The sequence below is a fragment of the Sebastes umbrosus genome, chromosome 18, assembly GCF_015220745.1.
Source record: "Sebastes umbrosus isolate fSebUmb1 chromosome 18, fSebUmb1.pri, whole genome shotgun sequence".
NCBI classification, from domain to species: Eukaryota; Metazoa; Chordata; class Actinopteri; order Perciformes; family Sebastidae; genus Sebastes; species Sebastes umbrosus.
The window spans coordinates 12,676,509-12,692,827 of NC_051286.1; the positions used below are offsets into that span (position 1 = coordinate 12,676,509).

The 16,319-nt window shown below is 42.5% G+C and overlaps 1 protein-coding gene across 4 annotated transcripts in view; it reads left to right on the plus strand.

The window, feature by feature from the left end:
* sash1a (SAM and SH3 domain containing 1a) overlaps positions 1-16,319 on the plus strand; it is a 187,723-nt gene that overhangs the window by 91,938 nt on the left and 79,466 nt on the right. Inside the window, exon 1 of one of the 4 annotated variants that reach the window (XM_037750715.1) lies at positions 11,634-11,814. The exons of the other annotated variants lie outside the window; for them this stretch is intronic. The gene's annotated coding sequence lies outside the window, so the exon portion shown is untranslated. Of the gene's footprint in view, positions 1-11,633; positions 11,815-16,319 lie in introns of those variants that run through there. 4 annotated transcript variants of the gene reach the window in all.

The window sequence follows — 16,319 nt, forward strand, 5'->3', positions numbered from 1 at the left end:
GAATGAAAACTCTTGAGATGAACAAAGTGAAAACTGTATCTTATTAGATAAAATAGATGTTGACCAACTGCATAATTTGCAGTTGAAAAAAGGTAATAAATCGCAATTTATCGCAATATATCTTATCGCAAAACTCAGCGTATCGTGTCGTGACTTAAGTATCGTGATAATATTGTATTGGTATTGCCTCTGGTGAATCCCACCCCTTATAATTAGATTATTACAATGCATTTTTTTTTAGCAGCAAGTTCTTGATGACAAAGTAGGTCATTTGTCAGTGCTTTACAACAGAAGTCTCATGAACACGTTCTGATCCGACAGCCTATGGTTAAAGCAACCATGGTTAAAGTTAAAAAAAGATTGCCATCATGTTGGTTTAAAGAAAACAGCGCGTACTTCTTCAGGCTTTGACTCTGAATGCAAACATAGTCTGTCTAAACAACCAGTGCTGTCTTTTTTTCTCTGGAGAACGGTCCCACTTTGTCACATGTGAAAAATAGGCAGGAACCTGCAACCCAGTCTTTCTGTGTAGGTGTGTGTGTGTGTAGGTGTGTGTAAATAAAGATGATACTCAATAATTCCATCCTGCCAGCACACGCCAGATCTCTAATATCCCACACCGCGAGCACACCCTCTTCACACTCATAAATCTCAAATCTCTCCCTTCTTTTTTTCCATCTTCTCCCTGCAGTCCTGTAATTTTTATATTTCAGTGTTTTGTGAGTGTAACCCCCATGCCAGGGCTTTGTCTGTGGGCCCACGCTGGCCACAATTGGACAAGATTGGAACCTGTCGCGGTAATGGGGTCTCTGACCCAGTGGGGCTATATCACACACAGTGTGTCTGTGTGTGTGTGTGTGTGTAGGTGTGTAGGTGTGTAGGTGTGTAAGGGTGCATATATGCGCAAGTCTGTGCGTGTGCAGTGATGTATGAGGACACAGACCGTCCAATAGGGCCTCAAGGGCACGGCTTAGCCACCATAAACAAGCCGCCGTGGTTATCAGTACGGCAGTAAATATTGATTATTTTAAAAGGCTATCGCATTACGCTCATATATGTACATTGATTACACATCCTTGAGTTGATATCCTTCGATCTAAAAAAAAAATGCAAAACCATTAGTGGCTCATGAAACAAACAACCATTTATAAATTTGTATTTATCTCCCGAAGGCTCCTTTGAGAAAAAGCTGTTTTTTAGAGGCAGCCATTAACTGAATGACTTAATGTGAGGATCAGAGAGAGACTTTTACTCACATTCATATAAATCGCTGCATTTATTATAAGTGTAATTTATTATATAACCCCCAAACCGCACATAACGAGGAAACCTCTAGTTTTCCAGGAACCTTTTTCGGAGTCATTTCCTGGTAGTTTTCTCCATCAGTTGCGTTACAGTCCATTGACAGAAAACAAAACGTCAGTCCCCCCAGAATAGACCCCAACAACCATCGCGTCCACATTCCACTGCAGCCTAAACCACCATACCTTCCTTTACCAATGTACAATCAGTGTCTGCGGAATATACGACACATCATTAACTGTGGCTTACCCTTGGTTATTTAATACACTATGTTTTCTCTCAGTCTGTGAACTCCCATCACTGGGAGAGCCTTGAGGGTAGAGATAGTTCATGTATACCCGCTGCCAACTTTGCAGGAGAGTTTTACAACCAAAGTCAGCTCATTCGTAGCTGAACTCCAGCTTACCTCTTACCTATTTCTTCTCCTCATTCAGCAGTTTGAGCCTCTCTGCTTCTCCCTTATTTCCTCCAGCAGCTGCCGAGAAGTGTTGATCACTCTGACGTGAGCGCGCCTTGCTCGCCGTGGGTGCAAATAATCAGATTTGTGACAAGAAAGCAGCCAGTCAGAGGAGGTGAGAATTGAATTTTTGAACCCTCGTGTTATCGGTCTGATATGAATACTCTTCAGCGGATAAAACAGCATGCCTCCGCTGTTCTCCCGAAGAGAAACTGAATTACTAATTTGAGACAGAGGCAAGCGAAGATTAAAACAGATTCACTGACTGGCAGAGGGAGTCGCGCGGCGTGCCAAGATGCGTGCGTCCCATCTTTGCTAGATTTGGCGCTCATACTGTATGCGCAGTGACAGCAGCGTCTATTCGTCAGAATGCTGCGCGGCGTTTAACAGTGAAGGAGCAATTTTGAAGTTGGCATCCTCAGGGAATTAAAAAAAAAAGAAGATAAATCAGCACGCAGCAAATAGATTTTTGTCAAGGCAATTTTACACGCTCGCCTCAAATTGGGGAAATGTAATTGTCATCATGTCAAGTAAAGCAATAATTAAGATGTATCCCAGTGCAAGGGCTTTTCCTTGTCCTGGAAATGTGGAAATGTGAGGAGAAATAGCGCAGCAAGGTGAGAAATTGAGTGATGATGTGTGGACTCAGCCTACACAGACACAATAGTTCGACATGATGAAAAGCAGTGGGATTGAAATGGAAACTGGAAAAAAAAAGACTGACCTGACTTCGACCTACTACCGCTCAGTGCACTTGTGGCAGGGTCAGGAATTCCCACTTCCTTATGTAACATAAAGGCCTGTAATAGAAAGAAAAAAAGAAAGAAACAGCTTCTCGGAGGTCGTTTGACAAAACCTTTACATTTCCGAAATCATATTTCTGGATTTTTCTATGTTTTTAAAACACATTTCAAATGATAATTTCCATGGTTTGCCTTTACTGTTATCTATTTCCTGTCATATCTCAACCTCCAAAATAACATGATGAAAAGATGATGTTTGATTCATCAAAATCAAGGATGAAGGTATTGAACATTTTTATAAATGAACTCCCCGGAGGTTGACAGAGCAGGACATGGAGTGGTTTCGGCCTCGAGGCATTCTTGAATAGAAAGAGCGGCAGAGAGCTTGATCTGTCTTTATGCGCTTTTAATTACACACGGCTGGCTGGGCTCCAATCCCCAGAGAGCCGAGGTAAAGCACACGTCAGGACCAGCCACTCCGATGGCAGCTCAGTATTACCCTACCTAAACACCCTCGGGAGACGGAGGGAGGGACGGGGAGAGTGAGAGGCGGGAGGATCACTGCAGTACAGGGTTAATACAGCAGACACATTTATTGAAGAGCCACAGGCAGCTGTCGATCATCAATCAGTATTTTGATGAACAAGCAGTGAAAACATCTGTCGAGCAAGGGTACAGGTTACTAGCAAATCTCATAAACCCAATGTAGAGTATTCCCAGTCCGATCGCACAAAAAGGTGCATGAATGACACGATAATGCGCGAGGCATTTAGCTTGCAATAACAACGCCTTTCTTGATTTAGACGTGTCATTTGTACACCATGTAGTCTGTACTGACTGCAGTGTAAACGCAGCTGTGTAAATATGCCACGCTCAGAGCTAGTGACATAGAATAAAAAGCGAGAAAGACCGCTTATGGCGGGCAGGCGGGGAGGTGGATGGGTCCAACAAACACAACTTTCAACCAGGAGACCGGTATTTTGTTCTGTAAGTTACGTTACTGACGATTTTCACGTTTTTTTGTGATGTGTTTTCCGTAATTATGTTACATTATATCATACATATTTTACTAAGTTAACGTACTTATTTTAAGCACAACTATGATGTTTTTTCCTAAACCTAACTAAGTGGTTTTGTTGCCTAAACCTAACTGCGGACGTAACTGTAGTTTTGTTGCGTGGCGTAGAAATGACTCGCGAAAAGCGACTTACAGCCTAAAATTTGTTCTCCTGACACTCGGAATGTCCGTGTCCTTTCCCTATTCCATATAGCATTACTTCACTCTTAAATGCTTTTATGTTTTTTAACTAGGGCTGTCAATCGGTTAAAATATTTAATCGCGATTAATCACATGATGGTCTATGATTAATCTTGATTAATCGCACATTTGTATCTGTTCAAAATGCACCTTAAAGGTAGATTTGTCAAGTATTTAATACTCTTATCAACATGGGAGTGGGCAAATATGCTTGCTTTATGGAAATGAATGCCATAGAACCCATTTTCATTCACATATCTTGAGGTCAGAGGTCAAGGGACCCCTTTGAAAATGGCCATGACAGTTTTTTCTCGCCAAAGTTTAGTGCAAGTTTGGAACGTTATTTGGCCTCCTTCCCGACAAGCTAGTATGACATGGTTGTACCAATGGATTCCTTACGTTTCCTAGTTTTATATGATGCCAGTATCTTCACTCTAGCTTTAAAACTGCTACAACCTAAAAATTGCAAGTTGCGTTAATGTATTAAAGAAATTAGTGGCGTTAATGCGTTACTATCGCGTTAACTTTGACAGCTCTATTTATAACGTATATGTAATTTTCTCCAAAGAAAAACCCCGTCTGAATTTTTTACTTTCTAAGTTGAAGAAGAAATTTGGACAAGTTGTATGGCTTTCCATGGAAAGTGAAATTTGTTGTCTTTTTGCACCTGTCAGTGTTTTGGTCTTGGTGATCAGCTGACAGACGGGCAGTCAGTGTCGTTGGGTAATGTGAGAAGACGGACACGGTGCACAGCTTTATATATCTGCTATGACTGATTGATGAGCTGTGTCAGGACATGTGATAAGACTCAGTCTAGTGTGTGTTTCTGTGTTAGCTGCCAATACTCACACTATACTACACCCTTTTCTGCAGACTGACCACGCTCATTCATCCGAACATATCGACAAACACACATAAATCCACATAGATTCGCAGCCTCTCTCTCTCTCTCTCATACGTCTTTCATCGACACACATTCCAGCAGTTCTGAGCACGTTGAACAGCTAGAGCCCAGGGAATGAGACTCCCTCACACAGAGACCTTTTATGTGTCAGAAACCCTTGATTCACATGACTCTCACCTCCCAGAAAGAACCGCACTTTACTGCGAAATGAATGCTGTAACCTCCAGGCAATGTCAAGGTGAAGGAAACGTGTCAGCGCCTCCTCCCCGGTGAGCCTTTCCTCGCTCCGGCTCTCTCCAGTTAATGATCCGAGCGTGGAGAGCGTTGCCTCAGCCAGGCCTGGCCAGATGAGCCCAGAGGAGGTGGTCGGAGGGAGAGGAGAGGATACAGGCTGTAATCACAGGCAATCATCAGCTCTCTCTGTGGATTTCTGCTGCTCTGGGCTGGACTGCTTGGCCCCAAACCTGTGATTTGAGCTGCTGGTAGAGTGAGACAAAAGAAAAAAGAGGAGGAGGAGGATGAGGACAATGAAGATTTATAGCGTAGAGTACACACAAATGAAAGATTCTAGTGATTTACTGTCGGTGAGAGTCACCTGCTTGTGTTGGGTGAGAGCTAGAGCCAAGAGTGAATTCAGTACGTCTTGTTCTATCAAAAAAAAAGGGTTGGTAGTCAAACAGAGATCTGAATGTTGGAGGAAAAGGAACTTGGAGGTTGAAAAGTGGATCCAAAGTTGTAAACAGACACACAGTGTGCCCATGCAAACCCTCAGTTAATAGTGTGGAATTCATGGTTTTGGTGTCAACAATTAAATGGATGGTTAGGCTTAAAGAGGACCTATTATGCTTATTTTAGGTGCATACTTGTATTGTGAGTTTCTACTAGAACATGTTCACATGCTTTAATGGTCAAAAAACACTTTACTTTTCTCATACCGGCTGTGCTGCAGCACCTTTTTTCACCCTCTGTCTGAAACGCTCTGTTTCAACTCCTTAGCTACAAGGTAGCCTCTAAAGGGGACCATAATTTACTAAATGAACATCATGCTGTATTGAAGAAGACTTGAAACTAGCGATTGAGACCATAAACTCATGTTTACAATGTTTACTGAGGTAATAAATCCAGTGAGAAGTAGGGTCATTTTCTCATTGACTTCTATACAATCAGATATTTGGCAATTAAAAAAAGATGATAATGGCGCTATTTGAAAAATCAGGGGATCACCAAATTTATTACAATTCATCCTGATGGCGACATGAATGTTTGTACCAAATGTTTCATGGCGATGCAGCTTGACGTGGCGGGCCAAGGCGCTGCGGCTTCCCGACCCCTCCAGGCTAAATCTAATGGAGTTCTGCTTCCTCCAGCTCGGCTGTCCCTCTCCATCAACACACAAGCAGCCCCCACCTAGCCTGCGGCACTGATACTAATAGGGAATACAGAACGGTTGTTCATTTCATTTTTTTACAGCCAAGCTTGCTGGTGCCACTCAAAGAAGAACAAGAGCACTTCCTCACAACCCGCCAGTCTGATCTATACTAGTCTTGATAGGCAAAAAAATATAACGTCTTCTTTTATGGCTTTTTTTATCTGCATGTCGGCTCTGCCTTCAGAGCAGTAAACTTTTACATTGTGGTGTGTGTGCGTGTGTGTAGTGATACTGTGTGAGAGAAAAGCCTCGGACTGTTTGTCTCTAACCCTCAGTCCTACGTGCTCTGCGGTTGAGTCTGGTTGTCTGCTCTCTACTGTGGTCTTTCATCACGTTCACTCCCCATTCTGGCATGCCAGCCAGTACAGTATCTATGTGTGTGTGTATGTGTGTGTGTAAGTAACACCAGATGTTTACTGCCATCTAGTGGCAGAATGCTAAAAATCCTTCCCTGGGGTCAAGGAGATCAGGCATAAAAAAATGAAATCCATGACAAACAGTGACATGTGGTGTTTTGTAAGCACTCTTCATATACAGTAGGGTGTGTTTGTGGAGGTTGGGCTCATTAATGGGAGTCTATATTAGTGTAGCAGGTCAGTTAAGTCAATGAGCGAGCGCTAATTCTTCTCCAGTCCCTCCGTGTGCCGCCACTTGTTACGCATTTGCATATAAATTGCTTTAAATGTGATGTTGCTGCTAAAATCCTTAACCGCAACTTGTTTAAAATTCATGAAATGCTTTTGAATTTTGCCAGGCACGGTTGAGCCGTCAAAAAGTCCTTTGATGCGTTTAAAAACCTCCCGGCAGGTGTGCATGTACTCGTGCATTTAGGCATTTAGAGAGAATTTTTTTTGAAATTCTCTTTTTGTCTCTGAAAAGCTCTGAAGCTTCCCGTGTCCTCTATCTCTCTCTCTCTCTTTCTCTTTCTCTCTGTGTTCAGACTCTTGGCTATAGCAGATGGTGAAGGGAGGTTTGTAGGTGTGTGTGTGTGTGAGCATGGCTGTGTGTATATACAGTACAGTATGTCTATTTATGACCAGTCACAGTGATCAGTATTCTGAAACTGTCTGAGGTCATTAGCTAGACTGGCTGGCCTGTCACCTTGCTCTGGGAGGGCAGGGAATATTAAGGAAAACGGTGTCATTCTATTGGAATATACAGAAGTATAATGAATTTTAATACTTTCCCCCCATCTTCACTCTTCAGCTGTTTTACAGCCCAGTTAACTCGTATCTCCTGACCTTTTTCAAGATTAACAAACCCAGATAGATTTTTTTTTGGACATATCACAAACTCAGAACACATACCCACACTCTCATGCTCAAACACACACACACACTCTCTCTCTCTCTCTCTCTGGTGCTGCCCTCTGTTGCCAGTGTGGCTGATCAGACTTTAGACAAGTGTTCTTGTTTCAGTGTTAATTTGTGTCTGCTGGTTGATTGTTTGCCTCAGGAGGAACGACGACGGTGCTCGGTGCTAAAAGCAATTCAATGGCCTATTTACATTCTGCTAATTGATTCTGAGGGGTTTGACGAGTTTTTCAGAGTGTGTGTGTGTGTGTGTGTGTGTGTGTGTGTGTGTGTGTGTGTGCGTGTGTGTGCGTGTGTGTGTGTGTGTGTGTGTGAGTGTGAGGGAGAGAGAGTGAGAGAAAGCAAGATGTAGAGCCAGAAGCAGACCAATAAAGCATAATTTACAAACAATATAATTTGCAGTTTCAAAGCAAAATTATGCAAAGCAACACCGCAATGATGTGATGACAGAAAACAATATTCTGAAAATGGAAATATTCATTGTGTGAAGTATCTATTTCCTTTTTTAACACGAGCACCCTCAAGAAGGGCTTCTTGCTAAATGACAATTGCTAAATAAGTCGTAACATGCTTTGAATCGCTTTGTTTGTTACGTCACGCTCTCGTCTTTTTAGTAATTTTGAGAGCAAATCATAAACCGTAATACAAAATAGGACTACACAATTAATCGAATAGTAATCGCGATCACGATTTTAGCTTCCCACAGTTAAATGAAAATGATCGACTGAGATATTGATTTTTTAAAATGTGCAGCAAATCAAATCAAACGTTTCTTAAAAAATCAACAGCCAGCCACCAGGGGGCGATCCAGATGTTTTGGCTTTACTTTTGGGGAGCTGTCATGCCGCTCTGGGCGCACCAGTGAAAAAGAACCTTATTTTAAGTCTTATTTTAATGCAAAGATAGCAGGGATGTAGCACAAGTGAACGCAGTGTTCTGTTGATTTAATTTTGGGTAAAAAGTTTTGGTTCAATTTAATTTATATTTTGCTTCAAGGAGATGCACTGTGAATAAGGATCAGTCTTATTTTGATGCAACAACATGCACAACATGGGAGTGAAATAAATGCTCAGTTTATTTACATGTGAAAGTGCAATAAAAATATGTTGTCCCTAAAATCGTGATGAATAATCATGATCATTTTGGTCATAATTGTGCAGCTCTAATATGAAATAGACATACTGCTGTTGCTTGCACGTCAACTCTCAACAGAGGTGACCTACACATTCATACTGACAATGCCTACTCAGCAACAGTATATACTGCAGTACACCAGCCTCCAGCAATAGAGAAATAAAACATAAGGCTGTAATAAACATTTTATGTGTCTGCCAGTGTATGTGTTCTTGGAGTGCATGCACTGTACATACAGTATATTGCCCACTTTTGATAATAATGTTGTAATGTTTATATAAGTGTTGACGTGGAAATGCTGGAGGGTTTCATTAGCGGCGATAAAGGCTGGTGTAATTCTATAAAAGAGTCAAACATGATTATAAGTGACTGATCCGACCAGATGGTTTAATAGAAAGTATCCTCCTTCAGTGGCTCAGAAACGTTAAACATACTGTATTTGACATTTCATACACAGGAAATACGCTGTCAGTCCAGCCACTTGAACAAAGAATGTTGACCGCATTTTCTCAGTGTTCCCTCATCAGTATGTGTATACACGCCTGTACGCTGCCTGTTTATACATTTTGGGCGCTCTGCACATCCTTGAGAATCTCATTCGTCTATTTTATTTTGTAATTCCTCCGCTGTGTGTTTACATGAACCTTCGCTCCTATGTTTCCTTCTCTAAATGTTGTGACTGCAGGTCTAAACAGGATGCAGGTCAGCTGTAATATCAGTTTATGCAAGAGATATACAGGTGTGGCCAGAGTGTCGCTGGACTGATATCACTGTATTCATGCTGCTTGGACAAAGAGAAGCATCTTGCTACACTGCAGATGGAGCTGCAGTGAATGCTGCACAAAAGCACTGTCAATAGGCTTAAGCAGAATTTATGCTTCTCCAGCAAAGACTTTCGGTCTTGTTTGCAAGTCTATCAACTAGTGTTTCCATAGCGCTGCCATTCGCAGTGATTCACGTGACGAATAAGTGCTTGTGATGGCTGGTAGTGGTTAGGCAAACTGATAGGGATGGGTAAGGGATGCAGGGATAACACCAGAACCGATTCTTTGGTACTAAGTTGATGCTAAAATTCGGAAAATATGACAATAATTTCTTATCTACAGTACCGCAGGTACCGGGGATCAGGGCTCAAGACTAATGGCATCCCGGGAATGATAGAAAAATGTCCCTAATAATGCTACATTGTGAACAACAAATCCATGTTGCAATCGGCAGGAGGAGAGCTAGTAACGTTAGCTGTTAGTAGCCGGTGGGCAGCACAGTCCTGCTTGGCTAAATAACGAAACTAACAGCTAACGTTAATGGATTATGATGCATTATGATGCAATCAAGCTCTATTTAGTAGAAATGAGTAATTGGGCAAAGCTAAATTATAACGTTACCATGATGTGTTCATAAGTAAAAATTTACATTTTGGCATAAAGCAGTATGCAAACGGTAATAAGGGATGTGTGTATGTTGAAATACATGGGATTTATTGTTTTGTTTTTTACTGTGGTATCGAATTGGGTATCGAGAATCGTGGAATTTCACTGGTATCGGTATTCAGTCGACTACTATCGACTACGAAATTTCTGATATCATGACATCCCTAGTACAGTGTATGATTTCACCGCTGCAATTAATGTTTTGCATCCTTTTTATATAAAATGATATACCCACAACAGTTTTGCATTGTTTAATTAATTCTGTGATGGAATAAAGGTTTGCACTGGAAGTGGCTTTGCTGCCATGGCTGGCTTGCAAAACACTAATAGGTCTAGTTCTGCAAAAAAGGCCTATATTTTTCTCATTTCCTACACTTTGTGAGCAACAATTGCAGCGAGGACAAGATTTGCCCTGGAAAATGGCTTCGAAACATCACAAAATATACTGAAAACGAGGTCATTAGGACCGAGCGTTTCTTCAACTTGCCTCATGCTGTCTTGCATTTGAAACTAGAATAAAACACAAGCAGCCCAATCGGAGTTCTTGCGGTCTCTACATGGTATCTGTATCACTGAATTAGATGTTTTTGAGTTTCTAGGTTGTGTGTTGTGTGTCCGTGATCTGTTTCCTATTTACCAGTGTGTCAGCGTCGGCTCACCGTCACCCCTCGGGTCTGGAAGAGCGGTGTACTCGATGTTATTTGGTTCTGTCAGCAGGACTGACTCGGTGAGCCGTGTCCTGGAGGCTGGATTTGGGATGAGGGGAAGAAGTTCCTCTGGTGCCGATCCAAGCCCATGTCTGTCCTCCACTGCCCCTCCATTCCCTTCTCTTTCTTTCTTTCTTTCTTGTTGTTTTTCCACGTCTCTTTCCTCCTCTCCCACGACCTCAGGGAGTCCTCAGGAGGTGCAGCTTTCCAAAAATGGGATGATTTCTTCCCCCCTCTTTGGTCGCTCTCTCCCGAATTAACATTGAAAAAAAACCAAACCTCACTGCTGAGTGACTCATTCAAATAATTGTTGCTTTTAGCCATATCAAATTACTCTTTTTTGTCTTTTTTTTTTTGCTTTCCCCCAGTACAGTGTGGTATCTGGGCCACTTGTGAATTAGGGCCTTTGAGCGAAAAGGCAGAAAAAGCCAGTGACATCAGAGAGGATAGAGAGAAAGAGAGAGGGATCCAAAAAACCTGAGCAGCCCTGTAATTTTCTGCTCCGTTTCTATGATTGCATGTATGAGCATTACAGACAAATGAGTCAATGGTAGAAATGTCCTCCGTTTTGGCAGCCAGTTGGGTCACTTTTGCACGTGTGAGTAAACATGCATCTTATTTCAACATGTGCTTAGGTGTGTCTAGGTGGAGTTCACCTTTTAATTGAATAACATAGACCACAAAGAAGGCGCTGCATGGGTGTGTTATAGTGTGGGAAAGACAGAACAAAAGAGAGGAGATAGCAAAGGAAAGGGGAGGGGACCATGGAGAGGAAGGCCAGACCAAGTCCATTTTGAAACAGAAATGCGAGACTTGCTGAAACATTTTTTGGAGAGAAAAGGGGGGAAAAAGAGCAAGAGATTTGGAGCGAAGGATGAGATCCCTCCCCCCTGCCAAATCCCAGTTACTGTAGACTACCCTACAGCTAACCCTCCCTCCTCTCGCCGTCCCATGTGAGCAGCAGCCTGATGACTGGACCTCTCTGTGTCTCCGCTGCTTACGCTTTTTGCTGCGCTCCGGCAGACATGCATTGTTCTCCACTGTACACTACTTGTTGCTCCCATTCTCAAAGAGTTAGTCTGTGTTAGCTCTCGCAAAAGAAAAGATTGACTGGGAAATACTTGAGGCTGCCTCGCGGTGAGTACTGACATTTTCATTTTTTGGGGGCTTTTGTCAGGAGAGAAGAATTGTACTCATTCATTTGTTTGCTCTTGTCAGAGAGTTTTGCCTACTGTGTGTGAGTTTATATGATGAGGTGATGTGTTGCGGTTGGAGATTTCTAAAATGAGATAGTGAAGTTGGCACGCTGTGAAAAGAAAAAACTTTTGTTGGAGTAATGCTCCGGTAGTGAGAGCATTTTCTAGCTCTCCCCTTGTTTCTGACTGACTAGCTTCCTTTTTTTTGCTGACTCACTCTATTAACTTAATACACATGCTGTGTGGGTGTGTGTACATGTGTTTGCCATTGTGTATAACGTCTGGAATAATTCTCTCTGCCATTACGTGTCTTATCCTCTTCCGTCTTAGCGCGCATTTGTGTGTCAATCAAATGTAATCATTTTGCACCCAACAATTTAAATGCTGGGAATTAAGCTGAGAGATGAGAAAGAGAGACGCTGGCGTACTGCTGCATCACTGTTTGTCATCTCTCTCTCTCTCATGTCCTTATTGATTTCCTCCTCTCCGCTTGCTGAACGAGAACAATGGCCTCACGCCTGGCCAAGACCCCGAGTAAATAAGCCAACTAAATATCAACACCAAATCTCCTGCAAGATGTTGTTCATTGATTTGCTTTGCTGCCACACACACACATGTAGGGCCACACACACACACATATAGGGACACACACACACACACGTACACAATCGAGCCCTGTCGTCTAGAGGGACTCGATTGTTTGGTGGGCATAATTGTTTGTGTGTATGTGTCTGAAGGCTTGTCTTGGACAATGAAGTCTGTCACCAGGGGGATGTGGATTTCTATCTCTCTCGCTCCTTTTCCTGTCCAAGCCCAAGCGCCCCCACCCCCCTTCACATCTGGATCTCCCCACCAGCTGACAAGGAACAAGGGAGCGGATGGAGGGAGGAAGGAGGCGTGGATGGGGGAGAAGAGAGAGGGATAGAAAATGGGAGGAAGGGGAGTTTGTTCAGGCCAGAGTTCCTTTGGTGGACTCCCAATGCAGGAAGAACGAACCTCACAATGTCATTGTTAATGCCCCGATGTGTGAGAGGAAACACAAATAGTGTACACACACAGATGGGAAGCGCTCCCTCACATGCATGCAAAGACACATTTAAGTTCACATATGAGCACATAATACAGCCGTGGACATAAATGCACTAGGGCCGTCGCGATAATAACGTGTTAACACAAATTAGTTTTAATCCCACTGATTTCTTTAATGCATTATTGCAGCGGGCTTAGTTTTAAAGCTAGAGTGAAGATACCGGTACCATATGAAACTGGAAAACCTAAGGAACCCATTTCTATCAACCATGTCGTACCAGCTTGTCGCAAAGGAGGTTAAATAGCGCTCCCAACTTGCGCTAAATTTGGGCGAGGAAAAACTGGCATGGCCATTTTCAAATTGGTGAAAATGGGCTCTATGAGTCTCCCCTTTACAGACATGCCCACTTTGTGATAATCACATGCAGTTTGGGTCAAGTCATAGTCAAGTCAGCACACTGACACACTGACAGCTGTTGTTGCCTGTTGGGCTGCAGTTTACCATGTTATGATTTCAGAATATTTGTATGCTAAATGCAGTACCTGTGAGGGTTTCTGGACAATATTTCTCATTGTTTTGTGTTGTTAATTGATTGTCAAAAATAAATATATACATACATTTGCATAAAGCAAGCATATTAGTCCACTCTCATGTTGATAAGAGTATTAAATACTTGACAAATCTGCCTTTAAGGTACATTCTGAACAGATAAAAAATCGATTGACAGCCCTAAAATGCACACATATTCAAATGCATGTGATTGCACACACTCATACAGATGCCGGAGAAGCCAGCGTTAAGCCCATTGAACTGACTCGTGCTGCTGTAGTATTCAGCTCAAAGAGGAGAGTGCTGGTGCTTCATGAAGGGCTTTGGCCGTAGCGTGTCAGGTTTTCAACTGGAGGGCTTTAGCTGTCAAAGCCAGTCCTGTTATCTGTCAGTCTCTTTACTCTCTACCTTTCTGCTCATCAGTGTCCATATAGCTGAACCCCAATGAGACTCCCTGAAGTTGAAACTATAATGAAAAGCTTCACTTTAAAGAGAATCACTTGGCATTTACTTCCCTATGCTTTTTCATTTTCGCCGCCAGATGAAACCGTACATGCCAGCTAGTGTGCAACTCTCTGCCAGAGCTGGGCTCGCCACTCCTGTGCCTGTTTATTCATGCCAGGGCAGGGCCAAGCGCCATGGCAACAGGTGTGTGTTGACATCATTAGCGTCAAGGCGAGGCAGCGTGGATGCACACTTTATTTAAAAGGGGCGAAAGTCTCCCTCACATCTGCTTCTGCGGCTCTCGTGCAGCACACTCGATCTGTGAGTTTAGAGGTGGCGATGATTGGGACAGTGATAAACCGCCAGCCTTCATTTCCTCCTCAGCCTCCCAGGAGTTGTTTGACGGTGCAGTTTCTGCCATATGTGCATGTGTAATTCAGCCATCTCCCTCTGTCTGTGCAGCTGGTCGGTGTCTGTCCGTGACGCTACTTTTCAGTTTATTTCTGGCTGTTACGAGCTAAGCCCGCATCTTTGGTGTGTGATTTATAGGCGAGCAGCGATGATGTTACGATGCAGGTGGCATGAGCGTGACTGAGGTCACTGCTGAATAGGTTTACAGTATGAATAGACTCTCTTTGTGACTTTACATCAGTGTTAATACTGTTAATTACTTCAGTTTTTAGCTTCATAGTAAGTTTGTCTTTCAGTTTCAATATAAAATATTTCATAATAGTGATGTGGCTCGCTTTTTAAAAGTCATCTTGACAGAGATCGTTATCCCATCCATGTACAGTGGTAGCCGTCTTACTGGTCTGACGTCAGCCAAGTCAGCGTGTCTTACATTAAATCAATATGTCACTAGGCAGACCGAGGCACCACGGCCAATGAGGTAGCGTCATTTGGCACAAGAAGCACTGTACTGTACAGTTATTGTGCGTGTGCTAGCCAATAAACCAGAGTAAAATGTGTTCAACAAAGCTCTAGTTTGTTTTGGTCAGGGTGATGACATTCACTCAGCTGCAGTGATGTCGACACAGTGTGCACAACAATGTAAAATAGAGAATCAGACAGAGACCATGGCTGATGAAAAAGACAAAATGAATGTATAAATGAATATAAATAAATGTGGGAAGCTTTGAACAAATCTAAAGGTTGTTCCCCTTGCAACAAACAGTTTATTCAAGTTTGTAACATGTAAATCAAATATAGAGTGCTACAGGAATGAGTCCTAGAACCTGGAAATGAGTTAGTATTTTAGCACTTCCGGTTCCTTCGTCTGGAAATCAATGGTTTTTTTTAATGGGTTTTTAGTTAGATGCCTTGAATAAGGTCTGGGGTTTTGTTCTACTATATAAAATATGTCAGTAAGTAACCTACTAGTGAATTTTGAATCCTTTAATTCACTTCGGTTGTTCATTTATACCCTAACGTTAACTTTTTACTTCTGCCGATTGCATTCGCACTTCAAAAGTCATAAAACTGCTGTTCATTTGTGAAGATTATCTCACTGATTAAAACGTGTAACTATCATAAACGTTTGCCACAGAGCTTATTTTCTGCAATAATCCAAAACCCAATGGAAAAATCCCATTGGCTTTTTGTCAAGGGAACCAGGGCGATGCTAACTTCGTGGTTGGCCTATAAAAACACATCATCCCTGGAGCACTCTATATCAACACACATATTAACTTGAAGCGAAAATCAGTAAATAGAAAACAGGTTTGGAATATCAGTGTATTTCACTGACAGTCAGCCATATTGATGATGAGTTAAAGCTACACTGCAGCCATCTGGGGTCTTTATATGTGTTATAGGAGAACCGAGGTTCTCTCGGCTTTGTGAGCTGGACTGAATACATTATGTGAGGACTCCAGATGGGATTTTACTGATCCTCCTCTCTTTCTCTTCACTTTCTCCCTACTCTCATTCATCCAGCCTCTTTTATTTTAGGACAAATGAGTCTTCAGAGCAGCACCTTAAGCTTATCCGCCTCTCGTTTTTGATCCCCGACCTGCGCTTTTTTATGTTTCTGCTCTTATCTCGGCACACATGCGCGCTGCCTCACACACACACACACACACACATCTCCTTTGCCTTGAATCAGAGATTTGTCAAAGTCAGTTCACACCCTGCAAGACGGATAGCAGCACCTGAGTTCTGGTCAGTTTCATCATACGTGTAGAAATACAACCTCACACATCAAATCAGCTTTTGGACGTTTAAAAGACTCGTGGGGTCTTTGTGGTCCGGTTTCATGTTCATGCAGTATCATTATTCTTTCTTGTTCCTACCATGAACAGCTTCATGAGATTTCTGCCTCATGGCTCTTCATCGCTACAGTTGGTTCCAATTACAGAGAGGCATTCCCTTGTTCGACATAGCGGAGACATATTTGCTTCGCATGTAGGGATCCAAGATATTTC